Raw genomic sequence first — 18,016 nt, 5'->3', positions numbered from 1 at the left:
GCACGCACACAGAATAAGGGAGCAACAATTTTGAATCCTATGAAATGGGAAGAAAATATCAGAGCATCGTTAGGTTAAGTAGTGAATTTACTTTGAAAAAAGATAAATGGATGAAGAACTGGAAGAAATGAAGCTCTCCTTTATTAAATAAACATCACCCCATTGGCAAAATCCAGGGACAGTTAGGAGAAAGTTTACTCAGAAATACATCCATCATCTCAACTTTTCACTTTTTTTGGTGACAGAATTGGTGCAATGCATTATAGCAGGGTGTCAGACGAGAACCTGGATTAACCAGTTCAAATCCCTACTCTGACCTGTAAGCTAATTTGGTAACCTTGGGCCTATCACAAACTCTTTGCCTAATCTATCTCATGAGGTTGTTGATGTGAGGCTAAGGTAGAAGAGAGGATAATGCTGTGACAAACTGATTTGGGCTCCAATGAAGGAGAAAAGCAGGACAAATATACCGGTAAGTAAAAACTGTCCTCAATTATATTTACAAATCTTGTTCATTCCTGTTAGAGGACAGAGCTGAAGCTGTGATTAGAGGTACTATGTCCTCTGGGCATGTTGCTCTGGGGGTCCTAAGAAGCTGGGAGGTTCTTCTACCCAAGTTTTCATGCTCTCATCCGACACAACACTTGTAATCTCAAATGCATAATCACTTATTGAAAACCCTTTGTTTGACCAGAAATCATAACTTGAGTTTTCCTGCAGCTTGAGCTACAGTTTAAATGAAGGGTTAGAGAGACTAATTATTGTTTGTATGGCGAAACGGGCTTGCCTATGGTTTGCAGGCCCTATTTCGCTCTCAGCCCTCTCCCAGAGTTATCACTTTTTCCCTGAAGAGGGCTATCTCATTCCCAGGGCACGCTGCCACCACCTGGCCAGTTTTCGGACTGCCCACTGGACCTCCCAGTTTCCTCTTCCACTAGCGTGTCCGAAATGGAGGGAGCATACGCAGTACAGAGAACGGTCCACTACCAGTAAAGGTTAAACGAAGTTACGTTTTAGTAACAGTAGAAAATTTAAGATAACTTTTCTGGCACGGCACCCAAATACAGCAAGGAACACAAATAAAAGAAAGGCAAACCGCAAGCCCTCTGGCCCTGTCACTATCCAGTACCCTGCCTACTAGTCGTTGCACAGCAGGATAGGTCCTCGGCTTAAGCAGGTATTGTCTATGAGGAAGCTCCCATCACTGGGCCTCGCACATGGCCTGCAGGGAAAAGGCCGCTGCCTTCTCTCCCAGGCAGAGCCTCCCTCTTCCCAGAGCCCAGCAAGACAAGAAGAACCCACCCACAGGGTTCTGGCTGGTTTTTATCTTCCCACACTTTTTTGGCTCCCCCTGATGTTATCATCAGGCTCACTGCAACTTCTGCTCACCAGCTCTATGGTGCCTGGTTGGGGACAAAAGGGGAAGATAGAAAGGGTGGGGGAGGGGAAAGCTATTTCTCCACAGTTTGTATGGAATTTTTTCCTCCTACCTTCCACATGGACCTGTTAGTTTTATCCTGACAGTGTATGTCTGTCTTTTAAGTTTACGGACAGTGAACCAGGGCAGATCTTTTTCCGAGAGCCCTTGCTGGTTCTCAATAGCTGTGACTGGGGACCAAGCCACAGAAGTTGCCCGTTGGTGAAGAAAAAAAATGCCCTATCCCTTTACAGAGGTTTAATGTGTGTAAGTGGGCAGCGGAAGCTTTTCATGGACATGGCTAAATATCAGCAACTGGTATTTGCTGAAGATCAAATTGATATTAGAGGAGACAGATGGAAAGGACCAGTTTAAAAGCTGGCAACCAGCAATGGTACATTGTAGGTGCATTAGGACGAAGACAAAACAATGGATTCAGTAGAGAACTAGGTGAATAAAAGATCACAGCTTCATTAACTACAGTCTGTTCTGCACAGCTGAAATAAGACGTCCTGAGAATGCTAAAAAAAAGGCATCCTGGGAAGGCACTCCACACAGCCAAGATGTCCTTAGGATGCCTTATTTCTGCTTGATACTTTTTTTTAAAAAAAAGCTTCAAAATGCACACACCCCCAAGCTACATGCAAAACATCTCCTGCCCGACTGTGTTGAATACAAAGCTCAGGAGGTGTCTTATGTTTCCCACCTGACCATTTTGCTCTCTGGTCAGTTTCACCCTCCACTTACACCCAACATTTTGTGCATAGCTGAAGGGATTCTCCCTGTTGTCATTTGCTGAAGGATGTTTACTCTCCTGGCTCCGATCCTGAGCACCCTTTAAGCTCAAAAAGTACATAATTGTACTCAGCTGGTCCTGCTGATTCTGGCAATATGTAGTTTCCCTTAAAAAAAAATTTTTTTTCAGGAAATATCTTTGTAGATACGAAGACACACAGAAGAGAGCCTTACCTGCTCAGATGATAGGTCTGCTGCACATTGAAAAGCATTGGGCTGACTTGCCCTCTGCGGACTGATTTAGTTTTTTCTTCTAGCTTTTGTAGTTTTTCTGTTCATTAAGAAGAAAAAAACTGTTGGTCCTGAAGGGCAGGTGCTGCCACGGCCTGGGCACTATCCCCCCCCCCCAATGCCTCTGCCTATCCATCTTTGTGGATTCCTTTTTGCGGCCATTCATGAAAGTAATTTCCTCTTTTATTAGAGATACTGGGGATTTCATGCATCAATTAGAAGGCACAGTGTGCCCAGAGGGTTCTGTACTCATCACCATGGATGTTGGTGCACCAACATCCCACATGATGAGGCACGAGAGGTCATCTCTCAACAGAAGGCACAAGTCCCCACCCACCCATTTTCTGATCGAATTGGTTGAAATGATTTTGGAAAAAAGCTACTTTAGGTTCAACTGTGACCTTTCTTTCCCCATTAAAGGAATGAGTATGGGGGCGGGCACAGCTCCTGCCATGGCCAATTTATTGATGACAAAATTGAAGATTCTCACATCTGTAATCCAGCAGCTAACCCGTTTTTTGGTTATATCATCAAATACAGATGTTACATTGATGATCTGGTCTTTTTTTTGCTGATGCTCTGGTTATCTCTGGCTTCGTGGCATAGATGAATTAGATTAATCTGTCTATACAGTACATTCATTCACTACTGATCTGTGCTGGATTCATGCCAGCTAGCCTGCCCTCTAATAATTGAAGGAAGGCAACTTGCCTATCTTCCAGCTATGACTTCTCCTTTAAGCATGTGATGCGCACCACATTGAACTGAATGTGGCTGCTTAGGATTGGGATGCCAATGACTATGGCAGCAATCCTAGGCAGGTCTACTCAGAGGTATTATTCACTGGGGTTTACTCCCCATGTTTTTAAGATTGTAACCTGAAGTATCAGAGCATGCAAAAAAAAATCATACCAAATTTAAACATGGTAAAGATTTAGATATATCTCAGAATAACCATTGGAATAAAACGTAACTGTCTAATGCTATTGTATGAAGTCCCAAGTAAATCTGGCTCAGCTTCATCTCCCTTGAAGCTGAAAATCTATTTGATTAGAGCAATTAATATTGAGTGTTTGACACAGTTTTAAGTTAGGCAGCAGTCTCCTAGAGGATAAAGAAGACAGAGATTTGGAACCTGCTCCATCACATTCTATTACTGAATTCAGCCATTAGGAGAAAAAAGCCTTTTGGATTTAGCACCAAATTCATGTTACAGTCATCTGTCTTTATTTCTTACAGGGCAAGGAAGTTTGGAGGACAATGGAAGGCTAATTATTCACATTTACATGTTAGAAAATCAAAGAAATCCCTAAATGTCTGAGATTCTTCTTCTTTTATAAATGAATGCCATTGTTGTCCCTAACATTTCAAAGAGTATATGCTGCATGTTATCTATGGTGGGCTGTATTTTCCAAATAATCCAGCAACTCTTACTTTTACTTGTGGTTGCTAACTGGCCAGTTTTCTTCAAGGAAGATGGGCCGCCCAATCCAGGGCACAGGGCAGATTTATCTTGGAGCTGGCACAACTTTGTGCTGGTGTAGGTGCCCACCCTGCCAGCGCAAGGGGCAAATATGCCAGCAGAGGGCCAGATACATGGGCAGGCACTGTATTACCACAAAAGCCACAAATCCTGAGGATAACATCAGCTCCCACCCTGGGTTTGAAGCCAGTTGTGCCACAGCCCTGGCCATAGACTTAGACCACCTTTTTGGGTGGAATAAGTCCATTGGTCCCAGAGGAGGGCTTTCTGGAGTTCTTTTGCTGTTTTCTCTCTCTTTGTACCTCTGGAAAGCCCTCTAGAGTGGCAGGGCGGTACTGTAGCAGCACTATCCCTTGATGCCTGCATTGTCTGGATTGGACTGTAAATTATTTTCCTTTTTGTTAGATGAGGAAAACTTCAAATATTAAAGGGAATAGAGGCCAGATTATAATTTGCTGCATCTTTAAGCCCTTTGCAGCTTGCTGGAATTTGCAAACTGAATTTTAACGAGGCTGATACTTTCAGCCAAACTTTTAAAATTTGTGCTCTCTACTGATATTTCCCCAACCAGAAAGGAAGAACACTCAAGCTCCTTTATATATGGAATCCATTTCAGGCTGTGAACCTCCAGGTGGGGCCTGGAGATTCCCCAGAATTACAACGGATGTCTATGGTTAAACCATAATATTTCTAACAATTTCTAAAGATCAACCTCACTTCTGGATTTTCCCCAGAAGTGGTATCCTGTTGTTGCTGTGATGGCCATTTTTAAAAACAATTTTCTCTCACCCCTGCCTGCCCATTGTTGTGACACCTTCTCAAATAGAAAAATATAAGATAATATAGTGCAAACATAATACGGCATTTCCATTTTATACAAGTATCAATTTTGAATCCATTTGAAGTTCTGATTCACTAAAATCTGTGTCTTTCTCTTCTCTCAGATTCTGGTTCCCAGCATTCTCCTTTTCCTCGCATTCTTCTGGACCATAACCTCTTTCAATCATCCTGTCTGAGCCTTCTCAGGCAACAGGTGTAAGTCACTAAGTCTCCACCTGAGGAGAAGCATGGCATATGACAATACAATCAATACGAGGAGATATCTAATGAGCAGTGTACTAGGACAAGGGTTAACAAAATCTGAATAAGCATAGCATATTAGACATGAAATACAGTATGGAGATAAGAAAAATTGAATTGCCTAGCATTTAGTATTGGTATTCCATTGCACCCTTCTTCCTGTCCCATACTTTATGATACAGAGATGTTCAGGCAAGCAAGCTTTAGCACTACCATCCAAGTGTCCTTTAATATTCTACATGCTGACTTTTTTCCCCAATAGCATTCCTGAAGGAATCAGTTGTTCCACTATTGAAATATTCTAAATTCCTTGGATGCAGTTTGTGGTCTTGCAGATATTGAAGCTGACATCAGTGACATCTGATAGCCATCTAAGCAGCCCCAAGGAAATTTAGATGGCTATCAGATAAAAAGGCCATTCATCCTACCTTTCAGTTTTAAAAAGAGGCCACCTTCAAACTGACTCAGTAGAAATGCATCCATTTGTGTAATATACACTCCACATTCAGTTCAAAGTAAACATTGTCTCTTGGGTTTCCATTCAGCTGCTTTAGTGGCTTCTCATTTCATCTGCACTAACCATCTCCTTCAAAGTAATTAATCTTTTGATCAGTAAAAGCTAGCATTTTTTCTCCCCTTTTCAAATCAGTTTTGGCTTTGAAGTTACCTCTTGGGCCACTTTCAAGACAGCCTGGGGTCTTGCCAGTCACATTTGATGACCAGATAAATGAAAAAGACAATGGGTTCTTACTCTTGGTACATGGTATGCTTTTATCTGTGCCTAAACAAAGTATGGCTGTATAATTTCACATTACCAACATGCTGCTAATCATCATTATCTGGGTCTTGCCTGGTTTCACTTTCACTTGGCTTGGCTGCTTCCAGTCCCCAGGAAATGGTCTTCCATAATGGGCCTTTGCCCATCTTGACAATCAAGTAAAATGCGCTTGAAAATATTATGCTGGTCACTGCACAAACCAACTCCTTTGTTTTTCCTATTTCTATCCATCTGTCAGTGCGGACACCGAAAAGTGGGAATGTGTTTGCAGGAAGAGTCATATGACAAGACTTCTTATAGCTGTTTCATTTTGCTGGGAACTGTTTTCTCATTCAGCCTTATTCGTGTCCATAAGTTCTCAGTTAGTTTCTTCACTTCACATTGCTGCCACCAAAGGGCATAACACCTAGTGTTTTTCACAGACTCATCCAACTGCCTATACATAGGTTGAACAAAAACAAGATGGTACCCTGCATGACTGCGCAAAGAAATTTATGGGCTAGAGGAGAATGATGTCATTGTCTATCACCCATCCAGCCCCCCTTTTGAGATCTCTCAGTTAAGAATTTATTCAAAGCAATCCTACAAACAATGGCTAGGAACCAGAACTATGCCAGGATCCTATCACAGGCCACAGAAATGTTTGAGAATCAGTAGGCTATGATTTCATCTGTTTCGATGGCATAGTCAAGATTAACACCACATTAGAAGGGACCTTAGATACAAATTGAGTAAGATCCCTTACAAAATCGTTGTTGACCAAAGGAATTTCTGTCAGTGGCACAGGAATTCTCCACCTCACCCTCATAAAATGCTGCTCTTGGGAAATGAAAAGGGAGTCAGAGGTCTACTGCAGAAGGGAGGAACTGGCAAAAACTCCCAGCAACCTTCCATCAGCAGAATTTTTTTGTAGGTCCCAATTCCTTATATTTAAATCAAATCCAAGACCTTTATTGGCATATATAAAGGCTCCAATGAAATAAAATATCAGTATAATAAAATTCAAGGCTTAGTCATTAAGAGAGTGATATGGATCTGGGGTGATCTGCCACCCCATTATATTGACATGAGTAACCACTCATTCAGTGATTAATATCCCATGCTAGGCAACGACTGCACACTTAAGTTTTAATCTAGAGGGTTCTAAATGGCTTAACATTCAACACAAGCTTACGTATTTTCAGCAAAACACACGATTCAATTATTTTTTGAGGTTCAGAACAGAGTGTTCAGCAACTTTTGCTTGATTATGAAAATTGACTTTCATTTATCCAGGCATGTGCTTGTTAATATTCCATCTGGCTGGATTTCAGGAAAGGTAGGATTTCATTCTAAGAAAAACTAATTTTGGTACAATTAAGAGTGATTTTACATCTTAGATAGTCTTCTTTGATTTGTAATGCAGTCAAATTTGAAAAGTTGAAAGAGAGAAAGAGAGAGGTACAGAATCTGGGTCACTCTCCACAGGATATGAATGGGCAGGGAAGAAAATTCTGTTTCATCCTGCATGATTTTCACTGCACACACATTACGCTCATTCTTATTTTTAGCATCCTAACAACCTAGATGTTAGTCTCAAACTATCCATTATTTTTTTCACTAACTCTCTACTGGGACCTGCAGCCATACTGCAACTCATATGTAAAAAGAATACGCAGGGCAGATTTTGACTGGGACAGTAGCATGGAGGGGCTCCTAACCCGCCACTTTTTTCCTCAGCCAGAATTATGCAGGAGTTGAGGAGATGCGCATAAACAGAATGTCAGGGAGAGGCAGGAGCACCTCTTTCCCACCCTAGTGTCCCAATCAGAATCAGGCCCATTTGTTCTTTCTAAACATGAGTTGCCATCGGGACTTGCAACTGCAGTATACCTGCAAGTCCCCCTGAAAAAAGTAGTGTATAGCTTCAGCCTTAGGTGAGATGGATAAGCAAACAAAATTTAGGAAAGAGGCAAACCGACTGGCATGTCACCATGACCCATTGCTTTCCTTTTGGCTGATTTTCCCATTCCTTGGTACAGGTGTAACATCAACAGTGCATGGCAGCTTCCTTGCACTGGCATGTTTACACTGTGCACAATCAGTCAGTGATGAAGGGAGGGGAAAATGTGCCCGGGGCATGAGCTGCCTGCGTGCCCCCTCCCACCCCTGCCCCACCCCCTCCTACCCCAAAATGCCCTTGAAATGCCTTGCCCCACCCCCGAAAAGCCCCGGCCCCAACACGTGAGGGCAATGGCGGCGCCTGGGACAAGCTGCCCAAGATGTCCCCATTGCCACTATGCGTCTTCCATCAGTCACTCACTATATCGTACCATTTTTTTTGGAAGGGTGGGTGAGTGAGAAGCAGGTCAGTCCCATCTTACAGGCCGATCAAGTGGAGATTGATGGATAAAACAAGAAAACAGTGAATGCATGATATTTTAGAATTTCTGTCTCCATGTTTGTTGCCACACTCTGCATTGAACCTCCGCCTGAATCTCAAAGTCATCTGTCATTAGCAGCAGTCAGGACAGTAGATACCAGCACATCCTCTTTAAAAAGTCTACATATCCCCTACACATACACACACACAACCCCCCCCCCCCCGCCCGGTGCAACAGTTTTCTGGTACACCATCAACCTAAGCAGTCACCAAAGTTCTTTTGGACATTGTAAAGGCTGAGTATTGAGGTCACCACTCCAAAAACAGTTCTATAATAATGCTCCATTATTACTTATTTGTGCAAAACTGTTGATGTGTTAATGAAAAAGAGGGTGGCTCTTTGGTAAATGCCATACTAGAACTCAACTGTATGAGGAAAAAGGAGCATAAGTAATAAGTTCTCTAAAGGATAGATAACAGTGGCTTATCATGCCACCATATGTCTTAATATATTTGTTTATAGGATAGATTGAAATTCACATATGCATTACTTATGAACATTAACAAAAAGATGGTGACAAAGAAGAAGGTGGCTGTGAATCTCAAATATTACAGGCCTAATTACAATTGAATAAACATGTCCTTCAGTTTTAGTTGTATAGTGCATATAATGATTAGCATCATTCAGCATTTTTTGAGTTTATATTTTCTATCAACTTTATAAACTTGGAAGCTCAGAAAAGGAATGGCGGGCTAGTGATGGTGATCACGCGCATCAAATTAATCTTGCTCACTACAGATGCGTTTTCAGTTTTAACCAGTCAAAGCTTGAACGGCCTCACTTGCCCCTTCACTCCCCTTCCTAGTGATATGCAGCATGGTTGCTAGGCAGACAGCAGAAGCTATGTTACTGGCATAAATAAAGGCAGTTAGGCATATTTGTGTCCCGCATCAGTGGTACCCAACCCAGCCTCTCCCTCCCTCTGTCCCCTTCTTCTTGCAGCTTCCCCTGCACCTGGCGCCCCAATTTTCAGCGTTTTGATCAGTCAAATCCATAGATGCACTGGTATGTCAAATGTGGTCTGACACTTCATGAGTCCTCCCATATCCCTGCACACCTGGTGAAGATCCTCCCAGGGAAAAAGACACTGTGTGGACACTGTGGAGCACCCCAGGCTCCTTAACAAGAAGAAAGTCTCAGTGTCCCTCTCAGAGGCTCCAGGTTAGTGGTCACCAGGAGTGAGGCCATCATCAGTGACATAACACAGCTTTAGCGTAGATTATCTCTAAACTTGCCTGTTCACAGAGATAATCAGGGATCCCATCTGCACATCTGGTAGGATCAGGGAGACAGCCTTATAGGTGGTGGTGCCTAGACTTTGGAATGCTTTCCTATGGAAACCTGGTCTGTTCCTTCCTTGCTCACCTTCTGTCATCAGGTGAAAACATTATTATTTTGAACAGCTTTCACCATCTAGATTTTAGCAAACAGCATTTTAGATTGTATAGGTGTATTTTAGTGACTTTTAAATGATATGGTATGATATGGTATGATTTTATTGTATTTTATTGTATGGTATTTGGTTTTATTGTTATTGTATTACTGTAGTTTATTGCGTTTTGTAAACCACCTTGAATATGGCTATAGAAAGATGGGGTATAAATACTTTAAATACATAAACATTAATAAATAAACAGGCTCAGGGCAAATAATAGAGAATAGTTTAAAATCTAATTAAAACTTAAATATTTTTGTGTAATTCACAATGAGGTAATATTTAAAGACAGGATTCCATTATTGAAATTCCTTTAATTTGCGGCTGTAGAGTGGCACCATCTCCTACTCATGAGGTTTTTGTAGAGCAGGGCAAAGCTAGCGTTCTACTCCCCCCTCTAATATTTAGCCTAATTAAGCTTTTAATAAGAACTCCCTCCATTTTGCCAAGATATACCAAGGAAGGTCATAAGTCATTTTGCATAAATCATTTGGCTCATGTGACATCTGAATTTTCTTAGACAGCCACCAGCAGTTTCCCGTACTATAATCCACATCATTGTGTAAATACTGCCCAATTGCTACAGGGTTATTAAAAGAGCATGCTGACATTAGCAAGTCTCTAATCAATGAAAACAGAGTGTGTTCTAATGGAAGGGCTAAAGCCTGCTTTTATGTCTTCTTGATGCAGTGAAACAAAAAAATAAATAAATTAAAATGCCGTTGTTGATAAAATGTGGTAAAAACGGAGCAACAGCTTTTCTCCATCTGTGATGCGATGAAGCATCCTTGGTAGCTTCTTATTAGGTTATTATTTTCCTTGCTCTCTTCTTGACATAGGCAATCCTCAAGGCAAAGTTTGCATTAATAAATAATTATCCCTGACGCAGAGAGAATGAGGGATGAAAAAAGGGTCTACCAACGCTCTTCTGTACCCGTTTGCATTTTAATAAACAAAGATAGAATTGACAGTTTTGTTAATCCTACCAAAGTCATCTAGAATACCATTGAAATAATCCCCCAAAGCACAGCTGAAAGGCACAACTGAACAGCACAAACAAAAATGCTCTCGCTTTCTAGATTATGCTGTCTGTAGTATCAGGGCATATTTTGGCAGAATATAAAATGTGAAGGCGGGTTCAGTTTCCCTGAACGTCATGTTATACAAGATGAATACAGTTCCACAATCTGGCTTTCTTTACAGTCTACAATTTTTTTATTGATATGCAGCCTTCAACAATGTGCTTTTCAGCAGTGAAATATTTATAAAAACACATAAGGTTAAATCTTTGAAATATCATTTCTTCTTGCACTATATAGATAAAAATGCCCCAGGATTTAGCAGACTGAGAAATACCAGCATTACAGTGCAAAATGGGTTTGGCAAGATGTCTCCCTGTCAGACAGGAAATATGTTGAGGCCTCTCATAGAGTGAAATGGAAAGGAAAACATGAGAATTCTTCGGCTGAAGACAGATCATGGAAACGTGGTCATCCCAGTGGAACACATCCATCCCAGACCACAGTTGACAGTTTTAATAGAATGACTTGGAAATGACTTGTATTTGCAGAACAGGTGGATCCACCTAGCTTTTCTGCTGGTGACAAGGGGAGTAGCTGGTCTCCTTTTGACAACCAAAACAGCTCTGTTGGGTATCCTGGATAAAAGTCATATAAGGTGTGGACTTTAGTAAGGATTAGGTGATGTTACCAGACCAATCCATTTTTTAAAAGAAAGCAGTACCTCTACCCATCCTGCCAACCCTTTGGGGTTCCCAACAGTGCCATGACAAAATGGGGAGCCCATTCTCTACATTGGCTAGTGTACTCACACGGACACAATAAAAACTTGTCTAGACTTACCCTTGCCCACATATACCTTGCAAATACCTGCCTCACACCCTTGCTAAAGGGGTTAAGAGAAAACAGTGACCCTGCACTGGAAAGCATTCCCATCTCCATCCCTGGACTATTCACCCTGTGAAGACAAAGGAAGTGTTCCTGCTAGTATTGCATTAACCCAAAACTTCTTCGTCTGACTAATCTCTCTCTAACAACTGCCTTATTTATATTGCCATTGTTTTATAGTTATGATTGACTCAGCTCTCTGCCCACCTCTGGGCACTCTTAGCTTAGCCTAACAGGCTAAACATTCAAATCATTAGATTAATAATTCAACACTTAAGGTTGATGACTGCCTCTTGTCTTCCCCTGAAAAGGCAAGACTCCCCTTTGTCCTGGGAAATTAAGGGCCACTTTGCATAATCCTGAGAGTTCATTTTTCCTTATAAGCAGACTCCAATTCCAGTAGCCAATGTTTAATATCTCTGGACACCCCTCTGTCTGTTGATATTGTCTCCAGCACACTGTTTTTTCTTCTACCAGAGCTAGCGTGGGTCACTCAGCTCTCTAAATCGGACCTTTCTCTTCAAGACTAGGTGACTATAATCCTTACTCCCCAAATTCCCTTTATCTGTTCCAAACCTTTCCTCTCAACACTGCTTATGTCCTAGACCTGTGTGTGTGTTCTGCTGCTTTGATTATTTCATGTTTGTGTACCCCTATTATCCCTAAATACATTTGTTAAACTATATTTTACTCTCCTGCAGGTTTCTTGCAAAACTGAGCTTGATACACATAGACAGCAAAGATCTTGAGCTTGCCCAACCTTTTGCTTAGCCAAGAGTCTGCTCTCATTAATTCCGCACTCTAAAAGGGACAGAATCTCACCATTCTGGGTAACAGTGAGACTGAGTGAAAAAGGCAGCTGGATCTGACCTGTAGATTAGACTGGGTCTTCCCAAGCAAAATGCAACTTACAACCATCACTCAGGGAATCAATACATCTCCTGTTTTTACTGCTTTCTCAGCATTGCAAAAAGAGGAGGAATGTCAAGCAAATCAATGTTTCTGGCTAGTTATCTTGACATTAAGATAGAGCTAACTGTACAGGCCTGGAATACCTTTTTGTTATTATTGTTCCAGTTGTTCATATAGTTTTTTTTTAAAAGGGGGAAATCCTAGAAGCCAATAGATGACTGAAAAAGATTTCTGGCTAACAAAGGCAGAATAAGTAATTCAAAATTTGGCTGACTTGTTTAATTGATACCAGAAAAGAATTTAGCTCTTGGGGTTTCAAGTCTAAAACTTGGCCAGTGCTTTCAATGAGTGATACCTGACAGCCATCTAGTATCAGAATCCTTGAGCCTTGCCCCAGCTTGTGAATTGGAGTTGTGGTCAGTTTTTTTCCACAGGGAAAAAAAACATGGACATTCAATTCTTTACACATAATTACACTGGCAACCTAAAGGTTGCCAACATCAGAATGGGAAATTCCAAGAGTGGAGCCCTAGCAGGGTGGGGTTAGGGGAGGCAGGAATGAAAAAAAGGAATGATGCCATATAGTTCACCTTTCAAATAAGCCATTTTTCCCCATGGGAACTGATCTTTTTTGTCTTGACATCAGCAGTAATTATGGGAGGTCTCCAGATTTCACCTGGAGGCTGGCAACCATAGCTTTACAGTTTGCTTTATATTTCAGATAACTACAGTTTGATTTATATTTCAGATAACTACTGTTGGCCTACAGTTAGAGATATTCAACATTCATCAGGCATGGAAAACAATTCAAGTGTAAAAAATGTCCTGGAAAAGAAAACAAGAAATTACCACTGAAAGCAAGAATTGCTGGTTTTAGGTGAATCTATTACTGTGCAGATTTTCAAATGTTTTGCTTGAAGGAGCCCTTTCATGCCCATTTGCTAAGCCTAAGTGCAAATGTCTGAATTAAACACTGCCATTTTGTCTTCCATATGACAAATAGTAGACTGCAAGATCTGTGGGGCAGAGGCCTGTTTTCTTGTACTCTATAAAGCTCAATGTACATTGCTAGTGCTACATACGTAAATCGATTCCTTCTACACTGACCAGTTTGCTGTAGATTTCCTGCAATGTTTGCTTGAGAACCCTGTTCATTCCACAAGATTCTGGATCATATTCCTGAGTATACAGTTTCTTGGCCTATAAGAAGTTCAGTATCGTTCCACAAGCAGTAACAGTATGCCCTGGGACACATCCAATACTTACCAGAAACTTGGCATTGCAAGAAATAATCAATAGCAGTTTCTTCCAGGGAAGCTGATTTTTATATTGCGGAATGTCTGATCTGCTGAGGAAACAGAACTTATCAGAAACAGGTTTGAAAAGTGAAGCATTACCAAAGGTAAATCTCACAGCTTAAATAACAGCTATTTTCCAGATGATCCCATGACTAAATTATTTACCTGTATCGTAGACAAAGATTATATAGTGTTTCAGACAACTCCATTCTTTGACCCATGTCTGTATTTAGGAGTTGCCAGATCCAAGCTGAGAAATACCTGGAGATTTTGGGGCTGGAGCCAGAGGATTGTGGTGATTGGGGAGGGAGGGACTTCAGTGGGGTTTGATGCCTTCCAATGTGGCCATTTTCTCCAGGTGAACTGAACTTTCTCACCTGGAGATCAGTTGAAATAATGAGAGATCCAGCTACCACCTGGAGGCTGGCAAGCCTACCCATCTTTCACACTACCCTTGGTATGTGAACTAGAAAGACTACAGAAAATAATCAAAGCAATGTAGATAGTTGTTGCTGCCCCTGTATTTGGGAAAGGAATTTAACTATTAAACCCTGCTTGTATTTAAAAATGTGCAGCTTCTTGATTCTAATGCTTAAGAGTCCCTCGTCTTCGGGATACATTTAGTTCTGCAGAGATGTTGGATATATTTGTGAATGTAAGCTAATCTGCATTTGTCATGTCAGCATGTTGCAACTGAATATAGGATACAAATGTCAAAAACTAATCTTTTTTCTTAGTATACAACACATCCTTTTCAAAGGCATTCTCAAAGGCATATGCATTTGTTTCAAATCATTTTCTAGCCATAAGCATTTGTTTAAATTTTTTAGAGCCTTGCTTTAATAAGAAAGCCAGGTGCATTTTTTACCCTGTCCTAAAGCACAGAAGGATTTCACAAATACACTTTTGTGTAGCAATGTCTCTGGCAATGTAATGATGCCTGTCATCTTTTACCTCGACGAAAATGATGCTGTTTGCTTGCGATTATAGACTCCTATTGATTTCCAATTTTCACCAGACATGTTCAAGTCCCTTGGGCTCCAGGCGCTTATAGATTCTTATCAGTCTTGAAGCCAAGAAACAATGTGGTAATATAATTGGCACAGTGTAGCAATAAGGCTCTCAGATTCCACTTTCAATTTGGTCCTTTATTACAATATCTTGACAGCAGAGTTCTTTTTTAGTATTAACGGCATCATACATGATTCTCAGGGACCCAGTTAAATGTTTCAAAGAAGGATGCATTTAGTGTCTTTTGAATGAAGCAGCTTCTCTAGAAATAAATCTAATGTCTGTAGCAGATGTTTTTACATGGTATGGTAGACTTGATGAAGCTGGGAGGGTATTACTTTTAAAACCTTCTGTGATCTTGGATTTACATACCTAAAGAACCATTTTTGCGCTGTGATCTCATGTATAAACTTAAGGTGAAGGTAGCCCCCTGTGCAAGTACCAGAGCATTACTGACTCATGGGGTGATGACACAAGATGTTTAGTAGGCAGACTATGTACTAGGAAGACTATGTTAATGGGGTGGTATGACATTGCCTTCCCCAGACGTCTACACTTTACCCTTGTTAAGCTGCATGCTCATTTTACCACCCTCAGAAGGATGGAAGGTTTGAACCAACTACCTGAAACTGACTTCCCTCAGGATCAAACTCAGTTTGTGAGCAGAACTTTTGCCTGCAATACTGCAGTTTACCACTCTGCCCAAAGGGGATTAGGGCTTCACGAAAAGCGTATGTCTGAAGCTCTCCATCTACCACACATCAATGAGAGACTGTGGCTGATTATGCACAAGGTGTTTGGTGAGTGGTGGAAGTGAATGTTTGCCATGGCAAGATTTGTTGTACAGATGTATTTCCTCTAGCTCTCCTTTCACTTTCCACTCTCTCTGTGGCAAGCAAATCCACTTATAGCATGATTTTAATTTTGCTTTGCTGTCAGAGTGGGTCAGATTTGCCAGTGGGCACAGCTTTGCCCTGGACCTCTCCCCTCCACTTGCAGCCAGCCTGTCTAGTCTTACCCCCTCCCCCTCATGCTGCTTTGCATGCTTCCCCCTTACCTTCCTCCCTGTTGCTAACCATTTCTGGCTTCTTGTCCTGCCATATCATTTTTATTGTCCATGGCCTCCCCACTCCTGCATATCATTATATTTTCAGATTTTTAACAAAAATTTAAATAACCATATCAATAGATGGATAAATTTCATTTCATTTATTAGATTTGTATACTGCCCTCCCCCAAAGGGCTCAGGGTGGTGAACAACAGCTGCAATATCAATACTATAACCATAATAATAGGCAACAAACATCAAGGAACATACTATCAACAACATGAAATAAATATCTATCATATCACAATGAAACAGTCTAACTACAATAAGTATAACCTTTAAACGTAGGGTTATGACAAAAGCATCAACTTCTACTTCAAAAAAATGTAAAAATAATAAGACTAGTTGATCAGTCCCAACACCTGATTTGCCCCTGCAGTTGATCAGCAAACAGCCTCATAGTTTTATACACAAGCAATTAGTGATTCCCAGACACACTGGGAAATATCTGTTGGTTTTAATTCTTTGGTTTACAGCACATCGGGAGACGGACGATCATAAATTTGGGGAGCTTAGCAAACAGCAGTTTATGTTGTCGTTTTGTGTTTTTGCAGTTTGCACGCCACCACTACTCTCCCCTCACTTCCCACCATAAAAGACAATCAGTGTTCAGACAAAAAGTACAGATGCTGTATTCAAGACTTTTCTTTAATAGTTCCCCCTTTTTATGTTAATCTATCAATCTATCAGTAGATTGATATATTGATAAAATTAAAGATAATATAAAAGATAAAATTAAAGATTATATTAACAATTGAAGCACACATCCATGATAGAGAACTTGTGAAACATTGGCTTCCTGTGGAACACAAACAAAAAAAACCAGCTGATGGGTAATGCCTGCCCCACTGGATATAGAGCTGTGGGTAATAATGCCAACCATGCCCTGAAGCAAAGACACCCCAGCCAATTCTCTTTGAAGTTGCAGGAACCTTGCTGTGTGTAATCAGCCTGTGTGTCTTTTCTCTGCTATGGAAGGGTCCATTGGAATGAATAGGATACTGAAGTTAGTCCAAAGGGCATTCACAGAACCATTCTCACTGAAGGCAGGAAAAATAATTGTTTTTCCTGCCTTCAGTTAGGCTATTGTAATTTGATTGGTATATCCGGACTGTGGAATGTTTTAGATTTCCCTTTAATCTGTGGGTGTATAATTAATGTTATAAATGGTTTACTCACTACTGATTATAGTAAGCTGCCAAGTGTAGGAAAAGGCAAAACTTAAAGTAAATAAATAGAATGATCCCTGGGTTATTATTGTAGTACATAGGTCCCAACTAATCCAGCAACCAGAAAGAGAATAAATGTAAATGAAGTTATAACACTGTGTCATTTGCTTATTTGAGATATTTATATTGAAATTTTCTCTGGGGAGGACGACCAATCTCACATGGCTTTTGTCTATGCAAGTCCCACCATTCTCAGCAGATCAAAGGAGACCCCTTTGCTGCTACCCCTTCTTTTTTTCACCAGTGGAAATGCTGGCTGGATTCAATCCAATATGTTTCTAACCTCAATAGGACATTACACTGGCCAAGCTGTAAAAACATGGTCACAAACAAAAGCGCTTAACTGTGACATCTTTCTGAGGTGGAAAGCACAACAGCGGTGCTGAATTAAAGTGCAAACAGGATGGTGGACTAGGATTTTTGATACCCAGGTTGGAGGGCAAACAGGCCAAAAGACAATAAGTAGGCAAGCCCATGCATATATGAATAATTTTAACTTAAGTGACTCATTTTAATGCTAAGTTATGGAATGAATTCATTTTAACGCTAAGTTATAGATTGAATATATTTTAATGCTAAGTTATTGATTGGACTAATTTTTAACGTTAAGTTATGGATTGGATTTATTTTTAATGCTGTTATAGATTGGATTTATTTTAACGCTAAGTTATGGACTGAATGTATTTTAACGCTAAGATATCGTATGTATGGGACAAGTGAAACAAATTAGGCCTCAGTGTTGATTTTAGGGTATTTATATATTACAATTACATGGGGAATTAAGGTTGAGAGTGTGTATAGAATTTGTTGATCCTCGACTGTAATTTGCTGTATAGAATTTGTCGGTCCCTGACTGTAATTTGCTGGTCTTTGACTGTAATAAAGTGAAAAAAAAATTTGATACCCAGG

The sequence above is a fragment of the Sphaerodactylus townsendi genome, linkage group LG05 (assembly GCF_021028975.2).
Source record: "Sphaerodactylus townsendi isolate TG3544 linkage group LG05, MPM_Stown_v2.3, whole genome shotgun sequence".
NCBI lineage: Eukaryota > Metazoa > Chordata > Lepidosauria > Squamata > Sphaerodactylidae > Sphaerodactylus > Sphaerodactylus townsendi.
This window is presented reverse-complemented; position numbering follows the sequence as displayed.